General features: G+C 39.1%; 1 protein-coding gene across 4 annotated transcripts in view; it reads right to left on the bottom strand.

Moving 5' to 3' along the window:
• LOC132911076 (putative polypeptide N-acetylgalactosaminyltransferase 9) overlaps window positions 1-26,446 on the bottom strand; it is a 297,826-nt gene that overhangs the window by 184,587 nt on the left and 86,793 nt on the right. Inside the window, exon 1 of one of the 4 annotated variants that reach the window (XM_060967464.1) lies at window positions 20,317-20,579. The exons of the other annotated variants lie outside the window; for them this stretch is intronic. The gene's annotated coding sequence lies outside the window, so the exon portion shown is untranslated. Of the gene's footprint in view, window positions 1-20,316; window positions 20,580-26,446 lie in introns of those variants that run through there. 4 annotated transcript variants of the gene reach the window in all.

Genomic DNA, 26,446 nt, shown 5'->3' with positions numbered 1-26,446 from the left:
ACGATAGGAGAAACAAAAACGAACCCGTGCGCCATGTATATTTACTTACGTTCAAGCATTAATAAATATTGTTTCCTGTTTCTCTGTTTCGAATTAGGTTGGTTCGTAAATTTCGCTTACATGGAAATTGTCAGGAGAAACAAATGAGAATTGTAGTGAATTACCAAATGTTTTGGTCTTTCTCGATTCGGAGCTGTTTCGGAAAAATGATTAGCGCTTAATATATTTTATGATACGTTGCTAAAATTTATGTTTTCCTATTTATTTATTTGCTTATTCGTTATGAGAAAAAGAATTCCCAATAGAGCATATATTGTACAAAGAGGAATATATTTCGTGTTGGATGTGTATAATTAATTTCGTGACTAATAATCTTCTATCATTTTTATACATGTGTAAGTGATCAAGAGACGTAAATCAATTTGTAACGATATTTAATTCTAAACGAATTCGAAAAGAACTGATCGAAATGAGATAAAAAAGAAGATTCAAATAATTAGCACCTACCTCTGTGTCAAAACGAACAAATACGATACCTATGTAGTGTCTATTCTCGAGAGTACCTGTCTAATTTAACGCAGCCACGAGCTTTCTCGTCTGGGGACAAGCAATCTACTAAATTAGACGAGCCGTCTGTGGATTGTCGAAACTCGATGCCATTTTTAACTTTCGTGACACAGGTTAGGCAACCATTTGCACCGAGGTACCTTCGTAATCACATGACTTTCGAACTTTCTCTGTCATTTACAATATCATTTTGCTCTTTCATCTTCTATTAAGTAATAACTCGTGATTTCAGACGTTGACGACACTTTTGCTGTTAAATAGAATTGTAGTAAACGGACAGTTATTATTGAATTTACAAAAAAAAAAAAAAAAAATTAGAAATCACGGGCAAATAGAATCATAAAAGACGAATCCAAAGTTTCGGACAAATCCCAAAATGTTTCTGTCGCTCAAAAATCGTCGACTATGTTGCGGAGCGTCGTTAAATCGCATTCGCGTGGAGTTTAACCACGATTCACCCATAAATTAACGTCATTGATTTCGGCTGTTCCGATCTAGGCGGTAGTAATCAACTGCATGGAAATAATTTTCCTGTGTAATTCGGATAAGTCCGCAATTTACGCAATCTGCGTGTTACGCTGGCGCGTGCATACATCGTTATGGCTAATTACGGTGGGTGCGATACCTTGTAGTCACCATGCACGTGGTTTGCAAATATTCATAGCGCTACTTCGAGCTTTACGCTTCTATTTACCGCGTTTATTAATTTCCAAGCGATTTCGATCGAAAATTGAAGATATAATCGTGGGAGGAAAAAAACGAGGCCGCATCTGTGCACGCAAATTGAACGTTTCCGATTATTTCGATGGTCCGTGGTATCACATTGCGATATTCATTTCCAGATGATGTTTAAACGCGGTCAGATTTATTTTCAGGCGTATTTATAATTACACACGGAGTGGAGGAGAGTGAAATCCGATACTTTTTCATTGTCTTGGTAATTATTGTTGCGTAACTTTGTAAACGGATTTGTTCGTCCGGTGATAAATGAAACGGATTAACCTTTGAAGAATATCAATGTTGCTCAATCTTGCTTGATTAATAGTATTTTCTTTGTTTTCCGACTAATTCAAACTCTGTATTTTACGTTATTAATGATAAATTATTGAATCAAACAGAGGATTTAACGCGTTTTCCTACTGCTAAAATATATTCCCTTCTCGAAATCTATATTTCAAGCAATAATCCTTGATTTAACGCTCTACTTACTGTGTGTTCTATAATTGTTCAAATTTCCTCGCAAAATCCCTATAAAGTACTCGGAACTCATTTTCCAATGCCACATCCCCTGAACTAGTTCATTAAATCTCCACATTCAAGCCCCTAACTTCTAAAGATTCGTCCGACATCCACTAATTCGCCGACTCGATGACTGGATCTCTCAGCTATCCGATCAAACTGTCAACTCCTGACGACGCGATACGTAATTTTTCCGCCAAAAAAATAATTCCATCGGCCAACAATCTCGTCGATTAAATTGCCAAGCCTGCTAAGCCTGCCGAATTTTCATCCAAAGCCCTAATTTCTCACCACACAATACCCAATTTTCCCAACAACTAAATCCCATCAAGCCACAATCTCATCGGCCGGATCAGAGCTTCCACCAGCTTCCGAATCTTCGAACGAATCTCGACAGCACGAAGTGGTAGCTTTCGGGTATCTAGAAGCGAAACGAACTCGTTCAGGTTGAAACGGCGTGAAACGAGTTCGCGAGGCGATGGTAACGCGACTCGATATCGACAAATCTTTTATTAATGCCTCGCAGAGAATCACGCGGGACAAATCGATGCAGGAATATCGCGAACCTGTTCGCGGATTCTGGCCGATCGCCAGAGGCACGATCACGCTTCGGTGGCTTTGCAACTGCACAGTCTCCCTTTAATGGACTCTTCCTCTAATCCCGACCGTGATCCACGAAAAAGGAAGGAACAAGAAAGAAGAGCAAGAAGAGGGCGAACAGGAGAAGAACCGGCCGATTGAGTGTCCAGGTAAAGATACGTGACCAGTTTTCGAGAGCGGATCAGTTCCAGCGTCGTGGATCGCGGTAATTGCGAGGGACCTTTGCCTCCGTTCTGCTCCTGCTTCGCTTTTCTCTCTTCCTCGTTCGTATTCCCTTTATAATACGCCTGAACCTCTTGGGAAACCTCCCACATATACGAGTAATTTCTTTTTCTTTTTTTTTGTTTTGTTTTTTGCTTCTTTGATATTTTGGAAATGAAGAAGAGAATCTCGATAGACTATACTTTCTTCCGTACGTTTCTTTTTATTTCTTTCCGTTAGACTTTGCTCATTGATATATATATTTCTTTCATACAGATTTTAATGCTCAAACATTTGAAAGAAACATAAAATACATGCTTCCACGGAGATTCAATTATTCTAGTTTCTGCAATTTCACTGTTCTACAGTTTCGAAGAAATACGATAAAAAAAGAACGAGTGACACCATATAAGGACATCGATTTTCTATCGTAATTAATTCGCTCCAAGGAGCACGGCAAACAAATAAGAATTCGTTGAAGGAAACTACGAGTTCAGGATGAGAAAAATATTTGACTTGGAGGTAGCAAGGGAAAGAATTCTCTTTCTTTATACGCGAGCAGAGTAGAAGCAAATGTCCACGGTTGCACGGTAGAAACGGGTAGGAAGAACCGTATACGGAAAAAGACGAAGAAACGAGGTGTACTAGGATCTTTCGGTCGCGACGAAAGAACGAGAAGAAAACGTTTTCTTCTGTATAGAAACGTGTAAACGTTGACCTTTCGATGGCACACTTTCCCAATGGTGACGGAGGTCTCTCGTGCAGACCTCTGGTATCCTCTTCACCACGTGGCACACATAGTTCAAGATTCGACCTATCGTGTCTCGCGATATTTTACGACGAAACATCTACGAAGAAAGTCTGCCGGAATGCCGAGGGCACCAAAACCGCTTCTGGTTGCGCAATTACCTTTACGTCTGTGTCAAGAGTAACATTGTAGAACTTCGAATAAGCATTCGGTCAGGAGCTTCCCCTTCGAAATGTGACAGTCACTTTGTACAGTTAGGTTTTGCCAGCGGATGCTTGAAAAAGTATTCGGATAATCAAATAGAGAATTACAGCGGTGTACTAAACTACGAGTTATTAAAATTTATGCGGTTGCCGTTTAGATATCGCTTATTAACATCTATAGTTGCAATTTGAATAATATAGTCGAGTGATATAGTTTTAAAATAATCGAGCGACAGATGGAAAGGGATCAAGATGGAACATTGCAGAATTTGATCGCTAGACTGCGTACGTTCGTGCATTTATTGAAGATTTGAGAATGTAAAAACATACATAGCACGCGTAACATACAAAAATATAGAAAGTATTCAAAGTATTCGTTATATTTTTCTCTTGGTAACTGAAACAAATCCTCGGTTAGGCTTCGTTCGATTATATTAAAATACGAATTTCCCCCAATATCCGTAGTTTATTGATCACAGAGTCTTGGAAGAATATCGATACAGCGTAGCGACTCTCTTAATTACAAATATTTCGATTACACAAACTTCTTTCATTAGTCGACTCGATAAACTTAAGAAGAATACCTACGGTCGAACGAAGGCTTCCTCCCTCGTCATTTTAAAGTTCGGGGTAGTTAAAGCATCTTCTTCTCCAGTTGTAATTGCAACATTGGATCGGAAGAATCTTGACAAGATCGTCGAAGGATTCGAATCTTGTTAATTAGAAAAATTTTGGCCAAACCGGATACAGTCGAGCGACTCGTTTCAACGACCTTAACACGAAAAATTGTAATTATCGAGCTCGCACGGTAATTAAAGGCCTCGAAAGGACGAGTGTTCGTCAAGTGGAACGTAAAATTAATTGGAGAGATGAAAACGATATCACGGAACGACTCTCGATTTAATTACAAACTTCGCTTTCTTACGGTGACGCCGGTTCGCTCGATGGACTTCATGAATAAACGAACGAAACAATGATCGCCGAGGTTTGTTCCTCTTCGGTCTCGGTCGTTTCGTTTTTCCTCTCTCCCCTGTTTCTTTCTTTTCTTTTCTCTTTTTTTCATTCATTGAAACAGAAAAGAATGACTCGTTAATGGACCGGTAAAGATCGTTCTCGTCGCGGGAAATTCACGTTGCAACGCAAACGCCTCTCAAACGAAAAAGCGAAGACAAAAATTGAGACGAAACCTCTGGTAAACACTTTGAAACAAACTGCTAGAACGAAGGGCGTCTACGTATAATTAGAGATCAAAGTAAAAGGTGAAACCTAAAGAATTCGGCAGAGGGACTACGCTTTCGATTTCATCAAAATATACAATCGTAGAAAATGTAAGTATAGATAAATTCTTTGAAATGCTGTAATCTACGAGGAATTTTCTACGATTTAAGAGTCTCTGGATTTTTAAATTTTCTAAATTCCTGCGTCGTCTTTAATGGCCGTGCCTTAATCTCTGACAAAATTCATTTCGTATTTTTCTTATGTAAATGCAGTAGAACGTACAACGCTACGTGTAAGATGCTATCGACGTATTATTATAACATCGAAAAGTTGAAAAATTGTTACCATCGGTCCACAGTTATATTTATCTAAAGTACACCGTGATACGACGATTCATAATCCAAGAATAATTCGTTGAATTCGCATGCGATTATCGTACGCGCTTATCGAGCCAAGAGAATTCAGGCGACGTAAAGTTGCCACAGAAAATCACATCCACGAACTGGCGAGACATAATCGTTTAGATCAACCAAGTAGATTCTGAGAGCTAGCGGGTACAACAATAGCGACTACTTCAGGTATTTATTACAACGGTTATTCTTCTAGCTGAGTAACCTTTAGGAGATAGCAAATATCGTTCGTACCATCGATCTGGAGTTTCCATCACGAAAACGTGAATCGAGCAAATAACACTGATCGTTAATAACAAGTACAGAGTCAATGAGGGAACGAAATTAACTAAGAACAAAAGGAATATCGTGAGAAATTTAACATATTCTCCATTTTTTCAAGCACATCTGCCAGATGATTTTTGCATAGAAAAAACAAAAAGTAGCTGCTGCAGCAACTATGCAACGCGGTCTTTTGATCTTCGAAAAGCGAAACCGCACTGGTGGCCCGTCACATAAAATTTCTCGCGTACTTTCATGGTATCGAATTTTTCTGCGAGCGGCATTAGCATATTATGAAAGCGACAGGTTTTATAAAAAGGACGTTTTCCACGATCCAACCAACAGCCCGCGTAGCCAAACCTCGCCCAACAACTTCGTCGAAGCTTGTCGCTGCTTTCGAGGAAATTGCTTTCGTTAAAAACAGCTGAAGAGGCCGGAAACTAATTCGAGCCCCCTGTCCCCGTATCCCAACGAACGTTACTCGCGACGATTCTAACCGAGCCGAGATTCATCAGTTTCTATTTACTCGACGAGTTTTCGTCCTCCTTCTTGCCCCTGTGCCCCAGATCGATCCGAGATCCTATCGTCCATCTTCAAACGAGATTTCTTAAATTACAATGTTATTTCTCCGTCTCTGTTCGATTCTTTTCGGGCGAATTTCTTTTTGATGGAAATACTATGGTCGGAGTTATTATCCCCGTGATCGTGGGAGCGTGATTTCTTCGGAGGAAAAGATTTCTTTGTATGTTTCTTCACGATGCTCCACTAGTTAATGGAATTTTCGCTCTCTTTATAATTGATTTCCTTTCAGAAGAATCGATCTCTTCCGATGATAAGACGAAGATTCCATTAAGGAAAAATGTACATTTTCTTTCGAGTGTTTTAAGTAAACGAACACGAGGATTTAACATTTTTACTTTTTCCGTAATAATTGAATTTTTTCTAAATACGATAAAAATCCTATTAGGAGAAACGTATTATTTCGAATATTTTATATAAAGGATGTGTTAAAAATAAGAGAAAAGTCGTTGTTCGTTGAAATATCGTTACTTCGTTCTCGTATTCGAGAAAAGATGAAATATTACCGAATAAAAAGCTACGTAATCGATATATCTATAAAATACGTGAAAATTTACAATAGCGAATATACGAATGCAACGAAAAAGACCGCTGATAAACTCGATAGAGTCAGCATTAAAAAATAAAAGGCATTTATCTTTTCAACGACACGAATGCACCTCCATTTCCCTATTTTCGCGATTCAGAACACTCAATGGCGGGAAAGTTAAGTGCAATTTGGCAACACACGGTGAATCAAGAGACTTAGTCGACTTCGAGTTCCCTGAAGTCAATTTCGAACGCCATGAATCGAATTCATCAGTCTTCGTCAACTATCAGCCAAGTTTCGAGTTCATGCAATTCGTATATCGCGTAAAGGGAAAGAGAAAAGACCGAGATCGACAAATACCGCTACTTACCCGCGTTAACATTTTCGGTAGATGCTTTCAAGGAGATGCGCGTATTCGTTTCCCCGACAATTGCCAGTCATTTTCGCGTACACGATCGCTCGACTATTTGAATACGATAAGATACAGAATTCCAACGAACATTCTAACTGACAGCTTATTATATTCTTAAGCTTTCTAGAACGTTAAGAAAATTGTTGTTGCCCGTTACGTAAACGCTACTGTGCAAGCGCATAGAATTAACAGCAGAACTACGTGTTTCGATATTCCTTCATTATCAAACGCACCGATCAAGATTAAGAATCAGGCAACTAGAACGTACAAACTGAAAATCTTAATTGAATACTCCATTATATGCAATTCTCGGTCGATTAAAAATGGAATTATAATGGAAATGCTTGCCAGAACATACGAAACGAAAGTTCACGCTACGAGGCAACTTAAAGAATTTCGCTCGCGTTACGAATTTAAGGTGATACTCCGCGTCCTATTACATCGCTGTGACGTGATCCACTGATAAGGAAGATTAACAATTGTATTAATTTTCAAGACCATAAATCAATGTTAATTTACGATTCAGCGATCGTCGATCGACCACTCGATTTAAGAGACATCTTTCGCGCGATTTCGCAATGTGCTCTCTTTTCGAGCGTGCGAACGACGATCTACTAATTCACTGTCTAAATAATGGCCATCTCGTTTCGCGGTTTCGCAAACCAACGTACGCACGCTGCATCGAAAACGTTAGAGAACGCTCGGATCTTTAGCGGAATCGAGAATATCTGCCAATTATCGAGGTTGCGTCGACGGATCGCGGTGTTTATTAGCTGCGAAATTTCGCCAAGGGACTTCGGAATCGCGATCTTTCCGCTGCTGCGAAAGCGTTTCATCGAGATGTGCAATTAGCGAAACCGCAGTGGTAATCGTTTGGTAACGTTGCTCGATTTAAATAATCCCGATGTATCTATCGTCTGAAACGACCAATAAATCCGTCGATTCGGAAGGAGTTCGTTCCGAATCGCGGAAATGGAGATTTAGATGGAAGATGCATTCGAGCAGAGTAATTAAAAGTGCGCCAGTGCTTGGTGTTTAATTCGCAAATGTAAAAGAGATAGTTTGGGGAATAATTAGGAATAATTAAGATTAAGTCGGGTTTACGATGCGCAAAACAGGACGTAATTCCTTTGCTATTCTAAGGTTAAAAGAAGAGTTTTAAAAAAAGCTAGTTGCGATAACAAGTCGACCTTCGCTCGATCTAAACTATTTTAATATTAACGCGAAAAGCAAATTAAGCCGGGCAACCAACAATTGCTATAGAGATAATTTACCGCGGGCCTTCGGAAACGTTTATTTTCTACTCGCTTCATTTTCTTAACAAATATTCCTAAAGGATCTAGTTTGAAAAATATCGATTTATTCGGAATCGTAACAACGTTTATTATAATTCTTATTAAAAATTCAAACTTTTATCTTTCGGTAGATAATTGGAAATTTATTCCACCGACTAAAGTAGACATTTATTTCATTATTTCGCTAGTTATTGCCCTGACGCGTTACATGGAAGCACAAGTGAAAATCTCTTGCATACTAATAAACGGGAACTTCGTTTGCATTACACGTACGAACGCTACAATTAATTATAACGTGTTTAAACTTTATAATATCCAATCACGTTCACGATGCCGGTAATTCAACCACGGTAAACATGAATTACGTTTGCTACGAAAACTCCATTTCAGTGTCTGGAGCACGACGATTATTATCATCATTATTGGATATTATATTTAAATAGTATCTATAGAAATTACGCGCTTCATTTTCAGTAGAGGAACAGGACCAAGGATAAGATAAATATTTCTCCGGAATCCAACTAATCAACTCCAATAATGAAATTCTCGATAGAATATTCTCATTAACCGTTTAAGCACGAGTAGATTTCCATAAATCCCTGCGAATGCAAGAAAATGACAAAGCTAAATACAATATCAAGTTGAGTGGCCGATAAACGATTCGCCGCATCTCAAGCTCGATTAAAATTTTAATATCGTTCGTCGATTTGACAGCGATGTTTCATAAAATTGTCGTTTCGACGTCTGCCGACGACAGCCTTGTTTAAAGTAGCCAAGAAACCCCTATTTCCTCGTTATTCGTTTCGATATCCAGCATCCCACATCCGCTGTGAAAAATTCCGATGAATTATGCCCTGAACACGTCAGACGATACAAGCCACGATAAACACACGTGCGGAAGGCGAACGACAAATCAGCGGGAATTATCGAGAACGCGATTCTCCTAACGCGGACGTTTCCCTGGCTGTCTCCGCTCTGGCGGCGCATAAATCCGCCACTCGTGTGGAAGGAAAGAATCGCCGCAGTAAACCGCCAACTACCACGAGGGAGAGAAGTCCGAAGCGAGAGTCGAACCTCTGTCTGGGGAACTGCTGTTGGAACAAACAACTAAAACGCGCAACTAGCTCGAGTTAAAACGACGAGAGAGACCAGGCATTTTCTCCGTGGATATAAATCCGGTCACTCGATGTCACGAACGAGCCACAGCCGGGGAAAAACAGAAGGACAGAGCCTCGCGATGGGCGAAAGTTAGCAAAAGGGCTAGGGCTTTTTGGATATCAGCCAGAAAGTGGAACCGGCCCGCAGGAGAGAGACGAGACTCCGCAGCGGCAGCCGTAGACGGATGGGTCGTTTCAAAGGACACCGTGCAATGCGAAAAACTGCGGCGATCGTCCTTCCACGGAACGAAACGGAGCAGAAAACTACGACCCCGGCCAGCCCGACGTTCGTACAAAGAGGAATATCTGAGCGGATCGAGTCAACGATGCGGCGCTCGATGCTTCATCATCAAAGACGCGGACCAATGCATCGAGATTCGAATATTTTTCCAGGGGTTTTCTCGGTAAATTTATTAAGAATATAGCCGATTATTCCATTTGGATCTGTCGTATCCATTTATTTATTCGAGAAGCCGGCTATAGTTTAAGTCGCGGTATCACGGTTGAAATTTTTCGAACGAACAACTTTGGACGATATCAATTTTCATACGGAATTAGTATTTGTAAAGTGTGTTTGTGTTAGAAATTAAGAGATTTATTTTTTAGAATATTCTCAGTGCCCTGTAACATTCGATAAATTACATTCCCAATTAATGTATTTTTCCACGGTACTTTTAGAAACAAAGAATGGAAATTTCGGTAGGTTAACGAAATATTGAACGACGATCGATGAAATATCAGTTGCGAGACTCTTGGTAACGATGGTAATTTTTGTCATTATACGAGGAGAAACTTGGGCGAAGGCTCTCGTTGCGTGGAACATTTCACGTTTCGAGTGAGACTCGTGCTTTTTGGAGTACTTCTGTTTTACAAATATATGCAGGGGATACTTGAACTCTCTAAAATTTCACTTGTTATGGTAGATACTATTGTATTCGATAAGAGCACTTGTTACGAACCACTTGGTTTTATTGAGTTTGCGGAGAAATTCGGAGAGTTTTCCCACGCGAAACACGTTGTTTGCGCTTGCAACGACATTGCTATACAAAAGCACTCTGACACCGATTTAGTAACATCACTAATGTAACTTGTTAACATTAACAATCCTCAAATAATCGACGATAATAAACTTCTCCAATGACGTGTAATTTTACCACGTCAACTTCTAATCCGATCAAACGGATTCCTAATAAAATTGCCCAGTGGAAAATCACGTCTCATTCGACATTCGCCTGCTTCTAGTTTTCCGAATATTTCTAATTTTCTCACAAAAGTGAGTCAACGTACGCACAAGCGAATCACCATTTAAAGGCACAAACGTTCTCTAACCAAGCTCGTCAACACTCGACCGGTCTTAATCGCGACAGGGTACGGGGTCCATTAAAATGTGCATCGCGTTTCTATCGATCGCGTCACGCTCGAGCTCGAAGGTGCACGACGTTCGAGAGTCAGTCTCCGAGTCAGAGGCAATTCGAAGGGGAATTAAGACCATAATCCCTGTTTCTACGCGAGCAAATTGATCCGCACGGCCGTGTCGTCTCCGCAAGACGCATTCGGCTACCCATTTCGAACGCGCAGCCTGGAAATGCAATTAGTGCCGTTTGATAGACCGATCAGAAACGAGGAATAAATAAAATCAAGGCACGGTACGGTGTACGGCCTCGCTCGATTCTTCGTGATGCATGTGTATTTCCTACATCGAATCGTGTGGTTTGATCGTATTATAGTTTGCCGTTACCATCTATTGAACCACCTGTTCGACAGACGTACACCGTTATCTTGCATTATCGAGAGAATTGCTCGGTGTTTCGTTCGCAACCGCGAAATAAAAGACGAAGAAAAATGGTGATGCTTGCGGTAGAGTATTTGCGATAGTATTTCGTTGGAATGTGCGGGGAATAGTGTCAAGTGTTGAAGAAACAGGGTCACGATCTCTTTTTCTCTAGGGATGATAAGAATGTTATTTTAGGTGCTGAACAATTGAATATATTAATAATATATTATTATATAATAAGCCTGTTTTCCTAAAATTTCCGAATAAGCCTGTTATTTGGAAATTTTAGCTGATACAGAAGAGATTAACAAGATTTGCTGCGAACTTGGTAAATTTACGAACTGGACGATACAATGAAAATTCTCCTTTACTCTTGTCCGCGAATTAACTCAAAAGTCTTCGAACTGATAACGTTACGCGTTAGAAAATATATTTATACTCTACAAAATCGAATCTACCGTGAAACTGACGCGTTAAGTTAAATAGTTAAACGCGTTATGCACGTAGCGAGCAAAATGCAAATAACAATCGATGTAACGACGCTATTATATGAATATTAAATCGATAATTATAAGTGGTATTAGCATAAATTTGAAACACAGCGAATCCACTGATACGTGGCTCCAAGAGAACATTGTCACGATTCTCTGATAATGATTTTACCTATCGTTATCGCGGTTAACATCGTAATTCGACTTGATATTGAGAGATCGACATCTCTGAAGATAAACGTGTGAAGGAACAAAAATTTAATAAAGAAGACACGATAATGATTTTGATTGAAATTAATCGCGATAGAAGGTGTTAAGAAACAACGATAAGATCTATTCGTAGCACAAGCAAATAGCACGTGATAGAACTACTGTAATATTACGTTATGATAATAGTATCTTGATTGCTATCAATAGTAGGAATTCCGGAGATTATATACCATCGTTTAAAATAGACTATCGTTGATATACATGTAATTGGAAGATAATCATTATCAAATGACTACATGGTGACATTAGTTTAATAGTTCAATAGTTTTTACTATTTTTTTTTTCTTTTTTTTTTAACATAAAACGATTTCTATTTACACGATTCTATTTACAATTTCTATTTAACGATTCTTTCTATTTACAAGAATAGCGTGATATGATAAAACGACAATAGAGCTTTTTGTTTCAGCCCACAATTAACGATAACCTTGATTGTATCTATATCTTTTACGTAATAAAATCCTATTGCGTTGTCAGTGACATTAAAAACCTATAAAAGTAAATCAATAGTTCTGTGTTCATACCAATTCTCAATCGAAAAAGTAATTGTACACGAGAAAACACGCTTCTCACGCGTGAACGTGTACCTTTCAGTGTTTGTGAATCATTTCTGCTGTAGTTTTACTCGCAAATCGATACGATAAACGGAACACCGAGTGATAAGACAAGCCGCACTGCGTCAACATCAATTATCTATTTCTGCTTGGACACGAGATACCGTTTGGTGAGGCTGAACCAGGCGATCGTCCGATGCACGTTTATACGATTAGTTTGGCCAATTTACACGACTGCAAATCGAACTTTAACATTTTGTTTGCCACTGCAAACAAAATCTTTATTTCCGTTTTTCTCAAATTTTAGTTTCCGCTCGAACCATGCAAAATATATCGAAATACCTATATACGTGTGTACGAAAAGAGTTTGTAATCTTTTCGATCGGCTCCGACAGTTTGTCTATTTTTATTTCCATTGCAAATAGCAGCTTCGTCGTAAAATGACGACAAGTCCTCTTTATCAAGGCACGATTCTATCGCTTCAGAACCTTTCAAACGCACAGATCTCTCTTCTCGAACGTCTTATCGCTTTACAAGTACACAAAATTACGACATCGTATATCATACTTCATGCTACAATACTTAATCAACCTATCGTATCGCACACCGCCTTAGCGTTCTAATGACTTCTACGTTAGCAACAGCTTGAAGACTCGCAACACCATAGGCAAATAAATTTTCTACGATTCGTTACGTGCCATTTAACCATCGCTATGTATATATTACATTTAGAGTATATCAAAATTATGTCGCAGCTGCTTTAAAACTAAACACTTTATGAAAAGCAATGAAAATTCCAATGTCGACGACTTCCGTTTTTCCTCAAAGTCGCGAACAATACGAAGAATTTGCCAAATAGCAAACTCTCTTAAGCAAATTCGATTTCGTAGCGACAACGTCTTGGTGTTCGATACCTATCGACATACGAATATATCGTAAAGCCACCGTCGCGATGTAAAAGTTTCTTCGTAAAACGCAAACCTGGTTCCATATCGCGTAATAAACTCGAGATGGAACGTTCTTTCCTTACCAGTTGTACACGTAACTGTCGTTTCTTCCTTGTAGCCATGTTTCATCAATGAAAAATGCAAATTTGGACGACAGCAAAAGGTACACGGAAACGAACGGCGATATCGTCGCGAACGATCACGATACACTCGAAATACCTCGAGCACGTGCGAATATTTTCTTCCAAAAACTGTTTTCCGATGGAGGCTAGATCGGTCGAGCCTTTAACCGCTTCGTGGATACGTTTGTACGTTGGTATTTTCTAAATTCTTTGGGCGGAAAACAACAGAGGATTAAACGATCAGGATTGAAAATTTTAAAAGTACAGCGACCGGCGGAAGCTTTTCAAGCGGAATTCTTCGTCGAAAAATTGTAGACAGGCCATTATCTCCATCGCTCGTTAATAAAAAGTCGTTGTATAAAAAGACGAAAATATAAAATTTTATATTTTTTGCAGTACGATTTCAGCGTGTTGTAAAAAAGGATACTACGTTCATAAATATTCCTCGACGAGAAAACAATGGGATAATATACGTAAAACGGAGATATAAGCCTCGCTTAAGCGAGAAAGAACTTGGAACTCGCTTTCAGACGTATTTTTATCGAGCTCCTCGCGAGATGATACGCTCTATCGGAATATTAGTTTCGAACGAAATCGAAGAGATATAAGTTGTTGGAATCGACGACGCGGAGCAAGAATATTTCAAATAATATTTCCTACGCGTATTGGAACCGTATATCCGCGAGTATTGCTTTAATTGGACGGATTCCAATCAGTGCGCGGCAATGCAGAGAACAGATAGTCGCGGAAAGCAATCTATCTATAAAACCAGCAAGAGTACCTCGATTTTAGCCGGAGAAATCGAAGATTTTCCGGTCAACGACCAGGTTTGCTTAATTTACCCTGACAAATAATTCGAGAAACATATTCGACGCGTGTACTTCCTTGGATAACTTATTCCATGTGCAAATATATGCAGATACATTAATCCATTTAATTAATATCCTTTTAACTTTTGCAGGGTCGAATGCGTTTTCTAAACTGCGAGAAAAATTGCTTTTCCATTAGTTAGTAACGCACGTTGCGTTTTTCTAAACATCGAGCGTAAAAAAGTTAACGTAATCGGTATTCGCACGTGCAACAAAAACGTTAACAATTTTCGTGAAAGATAAAACGTTTCTATTTATACGATGGTTGTAACGATATCGTTTTTAATAATTTGTCGGACTATAATCGGATTACGAAGTAACAGACTCACCGCAACGCAACAAAAAACGTAAGTATTGCGGCGTTCTGAAGCAACCGACAGGAGGGAAAAAGAAATCAAAGTCAGAGCACCAAAGCGAGGAAAAGAAATCTGTTATTTCCAATCGAGTCTACAGGATATCCTCTTTCTAAATGACGTGTCAACACGCCAACATTGTGTTTCTCCTTTTCGCAAATTACTTGTGCATTAGAATATATGAAATTAATATACAAATTAAACGTAACATTGCGCGTTATCCGATTATTTGAGATTTTATATTTCTCCATTATTCGCTCCTTATCTATCCGTATTGGAAACGCTAAGTGCATCGAATAGATAAAATTTATCTTTCTACTTCCTAGAATACGTGTTTTGATAAAACGCTAAAAGTACTAATGTTTTATAAAAAGGAAAATATTGTTTCGATCAAACGCTGATATTCTTGATAGTAGAAAGATAAATGTTATCTATTCGATGTACTTAATCAAAATAAATATATAAAACGATACATGTATAAAGGAATAATACCTAGAGTACCTTGGTATCCAAATATTAATAAGAGTCACCGTATATATTAGAAGATCCCAAAATCCCGCAACGTGTACACACACGACGAAAATGTATATAACGTTCTCTGCCAAAACTCCATTTCCCAAAACCAAACCCTTATCTAGCCAGAAAATAGCACGATCGTTAGGATCCGACTGGAGCGTTTCCACGTTTCAACTGGGTTCCCGTAGCCTTATCGCCGGCAATCTTCTCTGCGCGAACACGCGTACACGCTCGACGGATACGCCTGGAAAGCCCTCGGCTCCGGCTGGGATTAGATTACGGCATAAGCGGCTTATTTATCGCTGCGACGACGCGCATTCGCGAATGCAGCGCAATCAACACGCCGCTAGAAGCATTCCTCGCGTCGAAACGCGAGTTTCGTCGCCGTGCGAATCTCGACGAATCGACGACCAGGCATTCCAGTCCGGTTTTTCCGCGACATTCCAGGCACGCGCGAATTCGAAGCGAAGGAAACGACGATGAATAATTCTCGGCATTTCGTGAGCTGTGTTTTGGGACGCAGTCGTCCCGGATTAATGGTCTTTTCCCAGGTAAGCAAGGGAAATGATCTTTCGGTTCTCGAGGGTGACGAGTCAGACGCGGAATGGGCTTGAATTGTTTGCTTTTTGCTTGTACTTGGCAAGTCGTGCTATTGTGGCAGAAATTAATTATAGAGACTCGGGATCGAAGAATGCCAGGTTGTTATGGGGTTGATTGCAAATGAAGCTTGGGATGAATAGTGGAGATGCGAGAGTTCATTATGCAACGAAGAATATGAATTTTCTTTCTTTCTGACTCAAACGATTGTTTGAAATAATTAAACTGTGAGAATATTTGGGAATGAAATTGAAATATACATAATACATTAGAGAGAAAAGAATGCAGAAGAAATGAGAAAATTTCTGTGTACCTCAGGAATGGTACTGCTAAAGGAACGTAGTTTTAAATTTCACTATAAATAAATAAGAGATATTTTTCTATGCTGCTTGTATAGGATTAAGTCAGGTTAAATCAATTTACATTGGATACTGGTCGTAATGGTTTATATGTTACAAACAAGATTTATGTCCCATACGGTTTGTACATGGAGAATAAATAGTAATCATAATTAGAAGAATATTTCTTTACGTTATCTTCTTCGTTGAAAGTAAATGCGAAGTGGAAGTTTCACGTTGTATCGCATAATTAAGTTTCAATCGAATATAATTGCGAATTATTTGGGTCGATATAAATGATCTTAAATCAGTACGACGGTGAATTTAAAGCGGTTCTAAGGATCGACTCACGTGATGGAATGCATTAATAGCATGACTCACAGATCGATAGAGAAAGTACAATATATTTTACACGTCATTATAAAATATCGTATCATTATTGCGCAATAACAGGATCGCGATTGAAATCAAAACATTCAAACGTTTTAGTCTTAAAAGTATTATAAAAAATAAAGAAAATGGGAAAATTATTTTGCAATGTTTCAAGGGCTTACGATAGTAACTGTACAATGACAATTGCATATTCTCTCGTTCTATTCTCTGCAAACGGGGCGCATATTTTCTATAGAAAGGAACACAGAACCCGCGATGAACGTAAAGAAACATATTCCTCTTTTATCATTCCATTACGTGAGAGCTCATTCCTTTCAACGAAAGAGAAGAACAATGTATGTAGCGATCATTAACAATATTTCTACAGCTGCAAACTTTATGTTATTTTATGCCGATCCGAGAAAGCAACAGTACTGAAATTGTAACTCGTTTGAATATAGAGTATTCTAGCCTTCTTTTGTGAGAAATTATCTCACGTGTCTAGAATTAACAAGTTCAATGTTATCTCGAGTTTATTTAAGCATACATCGGCATATCTTATATCTTACATTCATATTTATTTAGCCTTTTCATCGATTTGCATCCTTATTTGTGCAAACATTCTACAATGGAATGAAACGTGGCACTAGATTAAATTTAATCTGGAAATCTATTTTAATTGACATCGAGTAAAGATGTATTCGCCATATTATTACGCTTATCGGATTACAATCGTTACGAAGCTATTAATACTAGAAAAGATGTTAAGAAATATTCACCTCCTATCTCTTCCCATTACAAAATATAACTGCAAACGTTATAATTCATATGACCTCTCTCAGTCATAATAATCATCGATGTACTTAAAGCGATTAATAATTCCAACAAGACAAACAGCCAGTCGTCTCCTTTGCTTCTCTCCTCTGCATCGGCAAATCAAAACAACCACAAGCTTAATTCGTAAGATGGTTCGTTCATCGACGTATTTGCGAAGCAATTAATCGCTCGATCGAGACCAACAACATTCACTGACATCGCGTCTTCTAAATCGTACATTCTAATCCATAAGGGAACTCATTGCTATCGCAAACAATTGACTAATTGTAAGAATCACAGGATCTAATAACCATAACGCTTTTCAGACAGAAGGAAACATCGCCGTACGTCAAAGCAAATGTGATACGGTTAATTAATTCCTTTTAAAATCCCTGTCCCATTAGAAAGAAACATAACTATATAAATGAAAGCTGTGGCGCAACGTACGTCGTATCGAGTCGCGAAAAGTGACTGATCAAACGAAGCAATACGAGTGTCCCACGGATTAAACGCGCCTCATCGGCTCGTCTATCGAATAATCGAACCGGATAGGCCGTTTATGGGCTCGCGTGGGCGTCGTTACGTCAACAGAACGACGATTGAAAACGGAGAAACATAGAACGACGAGCAAGCTCCCGTTTCAGGTACAGAGAGCGTGGCGTTTCAACTGAAATACCCATTCGATATTTTTCCACGCGCTTTCAGCGAATTTATCGCGTGCTTTTACATCACCAAACACCATGTGCGCACAGAGGAAGTCGGATGCCAACGAAGGAAGTCGAATGCCAGCGGAGGAACCTTCGAATTACAATTCTCCGATCGCCTACGATCGCCAGCTGATTCTTTAATATCTGTACATGATCTGAATGAATGGAACGAGGAGAATTTTGTATCGGCGTTCGATATGGGAAGAATTTTGTTTGACTCGGTTCATCGTCGTACGAGAGAGATCGCCTCTCGGCACTTATCCGATATATCGACATAATAATAAACAGAAATGATTCTTAAGAAACTTCTAAACTGACCTAAACGAATTTAAGGTAAATTTGATGTGATTTATCGATATAAGGAAATATAGGCTAGAAAAGAATAACGTTAGCTTAACTTAGAAATTACGTGTTTCGAAGTTAAGTCATTAGACAAGTAATTAACTAACTTGAAATATAATACCAGAGCTCGATAAATCATCTAAATATAGAACTCGTTGCGCCTGCTGATAATTACGTGTCGATTGGAAAGAAAAATGATAACAACGACAGGTAATTTTTCAGGAGATAAAGAACATTTCATGTGGTGATACTTGAAGCTAATTAATGGAAAAATGTTTGATTTATCTTTAAGTTCTATAAGTCACAAAGATATATTTGTTAGATGTTATTAATGAATTTGCAGAGTAAACATATCGTCTGAATATTTTATCAGAAGACTGTTTACCGCTCGGCAACACAATTCTGTATGATCTCGAACTCCAAACTACCTTCTAGTCTACGAATGACGAATCGTTCTACGACCGAGTTCATTCTCTTGGCAAAACAATTTTTTGCCTTGACAAGCGTTTACCAATCGAACCAAAACATTCCCTTCGAGCTCTTCTCGAAATCTCTAAATTCTACGTGGAACCGTTCTAAGGCATCCCGGCTAATATGAATTTTAATGCGTCGTTTTCTCTCGAAACCTGTTTAAACCGCAAGGAAAGTGACGGCTGTCGCGATAACACTAAGAAATATGTATAGCAAACTCACTCATATTCTTTTCCTTTTTCTTTTAATAATCGACAAAGCTCGCAGAAACTCGCAGTCAAACGACTTTATTGGGACAAACCGGATTCTCGTCCGTTAAGCCAAATGTTTCTATGTCGAAAAATGTTCAACCGTAACTTACACAGCGAGAAATATCATTGGCAAATAATCAGCTTGCTTTATATACGTACGAAGAATAAGTTTGCATTAATTAGCAGGTGAATTTAATTAGGCAAAAGATAAAACGATGTTCGCTACGAGAACATACATTTAATCGCGCATGAGAAAACATGATAAACGCGAGAATAGATCGTTAGGCGTGAAAGTTAGAAATAAAGAAATAGGAAGGGTGCTAGACAATTGCTATGCTATTGTATTTGGTTCCTTTAATAGTCTGTCGTTATTTTATTTTATTGAGATATCGAGCACGACAATATCGTTTGTTGGTTTTCCATTCGACACGCTAAAAATCGAACGTCGATGAAAAACCATTAATCATTGCCGTCGATTAAACTCGCCATATCTTTATACGTTCGCGATTCGAGAATCGTTCGAGGTTAGTGTATATACAGGAAGCGTGATAAGCGAGCGGAAAAATTGATTCAAATCGTGTCATTGAGGCTGGCCCGTTAAAGTTAACGAAAGTTTCGCGTAGAAGATAAATCGTCATTATTTGAAACGCTTAACGCAAACTCTCCCAAGCAACGATTATTATTATTCGTTTTCTGTCTATTATCAGTTAAAATAATCGATACAAAAAAAAAAAAAAAACCCAAGGAGAAAGGATCGAAACCGGATCGATACGAGAAGAGTGTCGCGATTCGTGTTAAACGTCGATTTAATCGAGACACGAATGAACACACGCCTATCTACTTCGATATTCGGCCGAATTGCAATAAATCTTTGCTTTATGGATATACTATCACCGAGAATATACCACAACAAGCTTAATAAATCTATAAAACTCGTCGGAAATGTCACGAAATCAACAGGTCTTATCCTAAAGCGATCAAAATTCCGGTCTACGTGCGTACATCGAGATGATCAATCGGTGAAACTGGCGTATTTTACAAAGCCACGTAAACTTTAAAATTTAATCCCCACCCTAACCCAGTCGAAGGAACAGAAAAATTACTTACAAAGTCAGTGAACGATGGACACGACGACGATGATTCAAATCCTTTGGAGCGAGGCACCCACGCGCAGCTCCAGAATAACCGTTTCTCTTCTACGCGATATTTCCTAGTGCGGGGGTCCGAATCACTCACAGAATACGCGATTTCACCGAAAACCGGTGCACGAAATTCGATTTTCGTTCGCCGGGACAAGTCACGGAACCAGGTATACGCTTTCACAGACCAACACGATCCACGAAGCAACCGGCATACCTGGCGACGACCAGGCGTTAACTGAAAGCGTATGGAGGCCGAAGAACGCCGACCACTACACCTGTGTGCCACGGGGAATCGTAGTAGGAGAGGGCGAAGAGAAGGAGAAGAAGTTTCGTCGAAGAAGGAGACGCCCGCAATGGCCTTTACGCGGCGGATATGTTTATCGTGATAAACGGGACGCGAACAGCTGCTCGGAATCCATTACGAGCAATCGCGAGGAAGAATTTCGACTTGTTCGACGATTTGTCGTTTCCAGAGAAGGGATTAAGGTTCGAAGAGGGGAATTTAGCTGGAAAAACGAATTTGTTTTGGTGACGGAGGGAGAAACGGAGTAGGGGCCGAGGACCGAGGGATACGCGGATTTTACGGACGGGTAATTTTCAAGAATCGAAGAATTTGAGTAATTTATGAATTAATTAACGGAATATTTGTAATAAAATCATTAAAATTTAGGAGAAATTGAGGAGCCGGGATTTTTTATGGTATTTCTTGGACAAGTAACGTGACAGGAGGAGGAACGTAAAAAATTACTAATTCGGTAAGTTGCCAGCGAATTGAAAAGTTCGAAGTAAAAGAAAGAAATGTTTTCGGCAAAAACCTAAGTTTCGCTACGAAGTTTTTTCTGGCACACAGAATCATTTGAATGTGTAATGTGTTTTATGAATTATTAATGCAAGATGAATGCTTCCTGTGAATGCCATTTCACGTTAAAGAATACGATCAATTGTACTCTGTTTTTATGCAAATTTGTAAATTAAGAAATAACCCTGACCTTCCTTTTCTCATTCTAACAAAATACTTAAATCCAATACTTCTTCTCCGTACTATGCACTATTTTCTTCTAACTTTTTACTCGAATAAGACTCATTGTCATTTATTTCACGATTCTACCATCGAACTTATCTGTTTATTAAAATATATCTTTGCTGAATTCAAAAAATGAAATTTCAAAAAAAGAGAATAAACGTGAAAGGAATAATTCCTGTTTTTCACGTAATTCCCAAAAAACGACTAAGCGAGAGAGAAACGGACGAAACTCGTTATGAAAATAATATAAAAAGTATCGGCGTAGCTTGAACAAAATATGCAAACCTGTTCTCGCGGGAGAAATGCAACACTCTCGAATGACCTTTGGTCGAAAGCCGAAGACCTTGTCGACGATCGGTTCGGCCGTCAATCTTTCCAATAATAGAAAGGAAGGAATCTTCCTGTGCATTCCCTACACTTTCTTGGAATTAAACCGTAAACCTTAGCGGGCTCCACCTGTTGAAGGAAGAGCCTGCAGGTAATTTATCTTAGAACGAACCGGTCTCCAAGTAACTTCCTTCCTACGACAAACTTTGATGAAGAAGAAAGAAGCGAAGAGACGTTTCTTTCGAAAGAGCAAGAAAGATATAATAGAGACTCGCCTGGCGATGTAGATCTCCGAGTAAACAAATGGAACTGCAATTGTTCAAGTTTTTACAAGCGACTTGCCTCGAGAACTGAAACTTCGTTCTTTGATCGTTTGGGAACTGTTCTATAGTAATCGAATGTAATTAATTTTAATATTCTTGCAGGGTTTTATTTGTTCGAGGACGTAATTCTTCTTAGATTAGAATTAATTATAGAGGATATAAGTAAGTACTTTGACTTCCTTATGATGTACCTAGTTAGGTGACGTTGATGAACAGGTGTACACCAGCGCGCATCTATAAATTTCACAACACGCGCTTGTGATCTCATCCGATGATGGAATTTAACTTTCGACATCAACTTTTTTGGTTGACTTTTGCTTGAAAGTTCATTGAGTCGTATTTTCATCGTTGCTACTATCTTCTAATTGCGCTTATAAAACTGACACAGCCATTTGTCATAGCAGCGTCTTCGGAAGTTCCAAGACCATTTAAAGGATCATTCGACTCTGTAAAACAGACAGTCAAGATATCTTAATTAATCTATTAAAAAGCGGTATCAAAGACTACTGGTTGATACTAACGATAATAAATAGTAAAACGCGACCCAAGACAAAGAGAAACAAGTATCGAACCGCAAGTTTCGTTTAATTGAAAAATGAATTGACCATGGAACAGACGAAAAATAGAAATAAGATACATCAAAGCCCGGAGCGTAAGTTGGAAAACGCGAAAACCAGCGAACCAGCGATACAGAAAAATTGCAACGAGTCGAATGGTGGATAGCTATGCGCGTTTGCATGCTGCACGTACAAAACGATTCCCTGTTTCATTACCGTGGACTGTGGTATTGTATTGGCGTCCGAACAAATTGCTTCCTTCCATGCAGTTTTCGGGCTGCGGATGTCATAAATACACCAGGTCCACCTATAGGGAATTCGTCGGCTAGAATTCATTGGTTACAACATCCGCTAGGAATCGTAAGTCATCGGGATACGCGCCACAAGTATCGAAATAGGATTTATCCGTTCCCTTCAAATTAATAAATACGCAAATTTATCTATTCGCTTCTCGTATCGTAGCAACAACGGGATGCGTACGACACGTGAGAAGCGAACTAATCGACGTGATACTTTGCTGTAAGATGTTGCAAAGCGATACAAATTTTAAGTATATATATGATATGTTTCAACTGATAGAAGGGAAAAAAATGAAACAGGAATTGTTACTGTAATTTAAATATTTTTTATCGACTATCTGAATCTATACGAAAGCACTACGCTTCTTAAATTCCTACCTCTCTTCGCAGAATCACTTTAATTCCCATAAAAATTGCTATTAAGATCAAAGATTCGCATTTCCGTGGCTCCATTCGATGTTTCGTATTATTTGCTTAAAAGGCATAACATTTATCCGCGAGATATCTTAGGGAGGAAGAATTAGATGAAATATCGATGGATATTAACCGAAGAAAAATCGCGCAAGTTGCAATCGGTCGTTTACGATTTAAGCTTCTCTGCAGAAGCAAGTCGTTGAAGAAGTCTTCCTGCAGATTAAACTCTCTCGAATCGGCCGAACGAGAACGAGACGAAGATCATCGATGCTCCACAAGTACATCCTTAATTCTGATTAAACGTAATCTTCGATGGAAAAGTAGCGCGCTTCCTATCGTTCGGTCTGCAAGTAACCGGTGTTGGTGGAAAAGTTTGCCAGAGTCGTTCCGTTGGAACTCGCGTCGAACGATTCGAGACACGAATCGACTGGACATCCGGGCTGGAACTCTCTCTCTGTTTGCCAATTTTCAAGGGAGTTCGCGTGCGATTGTAGAAAAGTTTCGTACGTCTGATTCACGAGCGAAAATGGAAGGTGGAGAAACTTTACGAAATTCCTATTATCACAGTGTGAACTGTTATTAATTGTTGAAAGGGCTGAAAGTTATAGCGATGTACCGAGAATTAAGAGCGAAATCGATAACTGACAAGTCGGAATATTTCTACGTCAAACGAATAGGAGTTAAGATTGATAGACTTACGTAGATCGAAACCTCTGCCGGTAATGTGAAATACCGAGGAATAAAAATCGATAAAAGACTGAAGCGATAAAAGAGGCTTTCGGAGCATGATCTCTGTCGTGGTATTAGTTTGTCGATCGTAAAGTTTTTAGCGAAGGACTCTGACATTGCACGAATACCACGCGAACCACGGACTACGTGAAAAACGTATTGAATCTCGTAATGGATCGTCAATGGGGCTAAATTACAGAAACGCTTAGCTCGCGGAAAAACGTGCGAATAAATTAATAATATTTCGAAAAACAATTACCAGAGAGGAACTATTAACCAAACAACGCGTCAATGACTAACGACTATCTATTAACAGGCTGTTCGTTCGACGATACGAACTTTGTTTCACAATACCGCATCCCGAACAATAAATATACAGAAGGATTGCCATTATCGGCGCTAACGAGACGTCTAACAGGATTTCAAAGAAACAACGTCACATTCCGCAACCGGCATTACCTTCGCATTAATAATTGATTAACCACAGGCAAAGCGATTATTTCATAACATCAAGCAGTGACATCATTTATCGATCTCTGCTAATAAATAAATTCCAATGATTCCTTTGTTCTGTGGGACGAATCACAGACGGTTGGGCAAAGCTTTTAATTATCCGTCGCAATAGGTAATAAAATTTGGCAATTGTAAATCTGCCTTGAATTTGGATTATCAAATATCAAAGCCGAAAGGTGTGCAGAGAAGTGATGTACGGTATGTGTTTGATTATTCAGGGATGAAAACCTTGCTTTATGAGCTACGTTACTGCGAATATTTTCAACAATGTAAAAATAGCTACGGCTTAATTACAAATTCTTATAAAAGACGTTTCTCATAAAACTTCATTGCCTTTAATTGCGCAAAGAACAGCCAACGAAAAGATTACAACTAGATCTTATGTTTCCAAAACAGAGAACAATTTTTACTTTATCGTACATTCGCGTTTGACAGAATTTTTCTTTCTTTTCTCGACGCGTCAATCTGGCGCTATTTTCAACGTGCTTTATTAAAAAAAAAAGCAGAAAACACTATCACTCGAAAACTACGTGGATCGTTGTACATTTTCTCCACGGCAAATGAGAAATTCCCGTTCGGGCAGGCGAATTTCATAATTAATTTCGCCCCTCGTGTCCGGACCACCAATCTCCTCGAGTCTTCCCTTTGGGTAATTAATAAATCATTAAAGAGCAGTCAAGAACCCTTTGTAGATTCGCCCCGAAAAAATCTGCTCTTTTTTCCAAATAACAAAGAAAAAAGAAAAGAACGAGAGAGAGAAGTCTCGTCTTGCCCCCTTTTGTTTCACGGCACTTTACAACGCGGTGTTTATTTAATCATCGTTTGAGATTCCGACTTTCTTTCCTACGCCCCGCTGAACTTTACACAATTACCAGGACGGGTCTTCTTCTTCGCTTGGATTCTCGAGATTCTTAAAACAATACGACGACGATAGTTAACGTATTTAGCGGAGAAATTACAGAGGGTGTAAATTCCGTGGATGATAAAAACGTAAAAACGATGGTGGCGCCAAGCAGAATCGTCGAGAGAAGCGTTGACTCCTTTACTTTTCCTCTGAAATATCTAAATCGCGAAGAATTTCGTGACGCAATTTAATAGACGAACAACGGTAACAATTTTCAGCAGAAAATAAGCGGAAATAGCGAAAAGTAACCAGAGTGTCGAAAATCCTGGAAACCAAATTCTGGAAAATGCGTTTCACGATCGACGTTTCTGAAAATCAGTATCGCGGCCCGTCAAAATTGTTTAAATAAATGATCGCGACTAGTCGTCGGGAACACCGTGGACACGGATATCGGATTCGTCACGGGACGTTGGTCTATCGATATCGCGTGTCGATACGTGTATCATGAAAATATCGAAAGTATCGACGAGGGGCCACGGTGGATGTCAACGAGCAAAGTAAAGGAAGCCAGGCGTCATCTTCCAAGATTTATGACTCCTCCATCCCCCATTCTCCCCTTCAACCCCTGTACACATCGGAATAGATGGTTTTACCTGCACTAACTTTACGACCAAGTAACAGAGCCTCTTAAATCACTGTCATAATTGAGGAGGCTGCAAGAACAATAGAAGACAGATGGCTGAGAATAAGCGTTCGTTTAGGGAACAAAAGACGAGACTGCACCGGAGATGAAGCCCCAAGGAATCTTACGGAGGTATTAAGGGGGCTAAGATCAGACTTCGATTCGATCTTTTCTCTCTTCCGATTTCTTCGTGACAATATTTGATCGATAATCGCAGCTTGATAAATTACACGCGTACAGGATGCTACTTAATTTTACTCGATTTGACAAAGCGAATTTTCGTGATTACGTGTTTGTTCCCCGAGAAAAGAAAAACGTACATAGATACATAGAAGAAAATCAATTCGTGAAATATATTGTCACGGCTATTCGTATAAATATAG

The sequence above is a fragment of the Bombus pascuorum genome, chromosome 10, assembly GCF_905332965.1.
Source record: "Bombus pascuorum chromosome 10, iyBomPasc1.1, whole genome shotgun sequence".
Lineage (NCBI taxonomy): Eukaryota > Metazoa > Arthropoda > Insecta > Hymenoptera > Apidae > Bombus > Bombus pascuorum.
The sequence above is the reverse complement of the archived record's forward strand: the minus strand, read 5'-3'. Positions and strand labels throughout refer to the sequence as shown.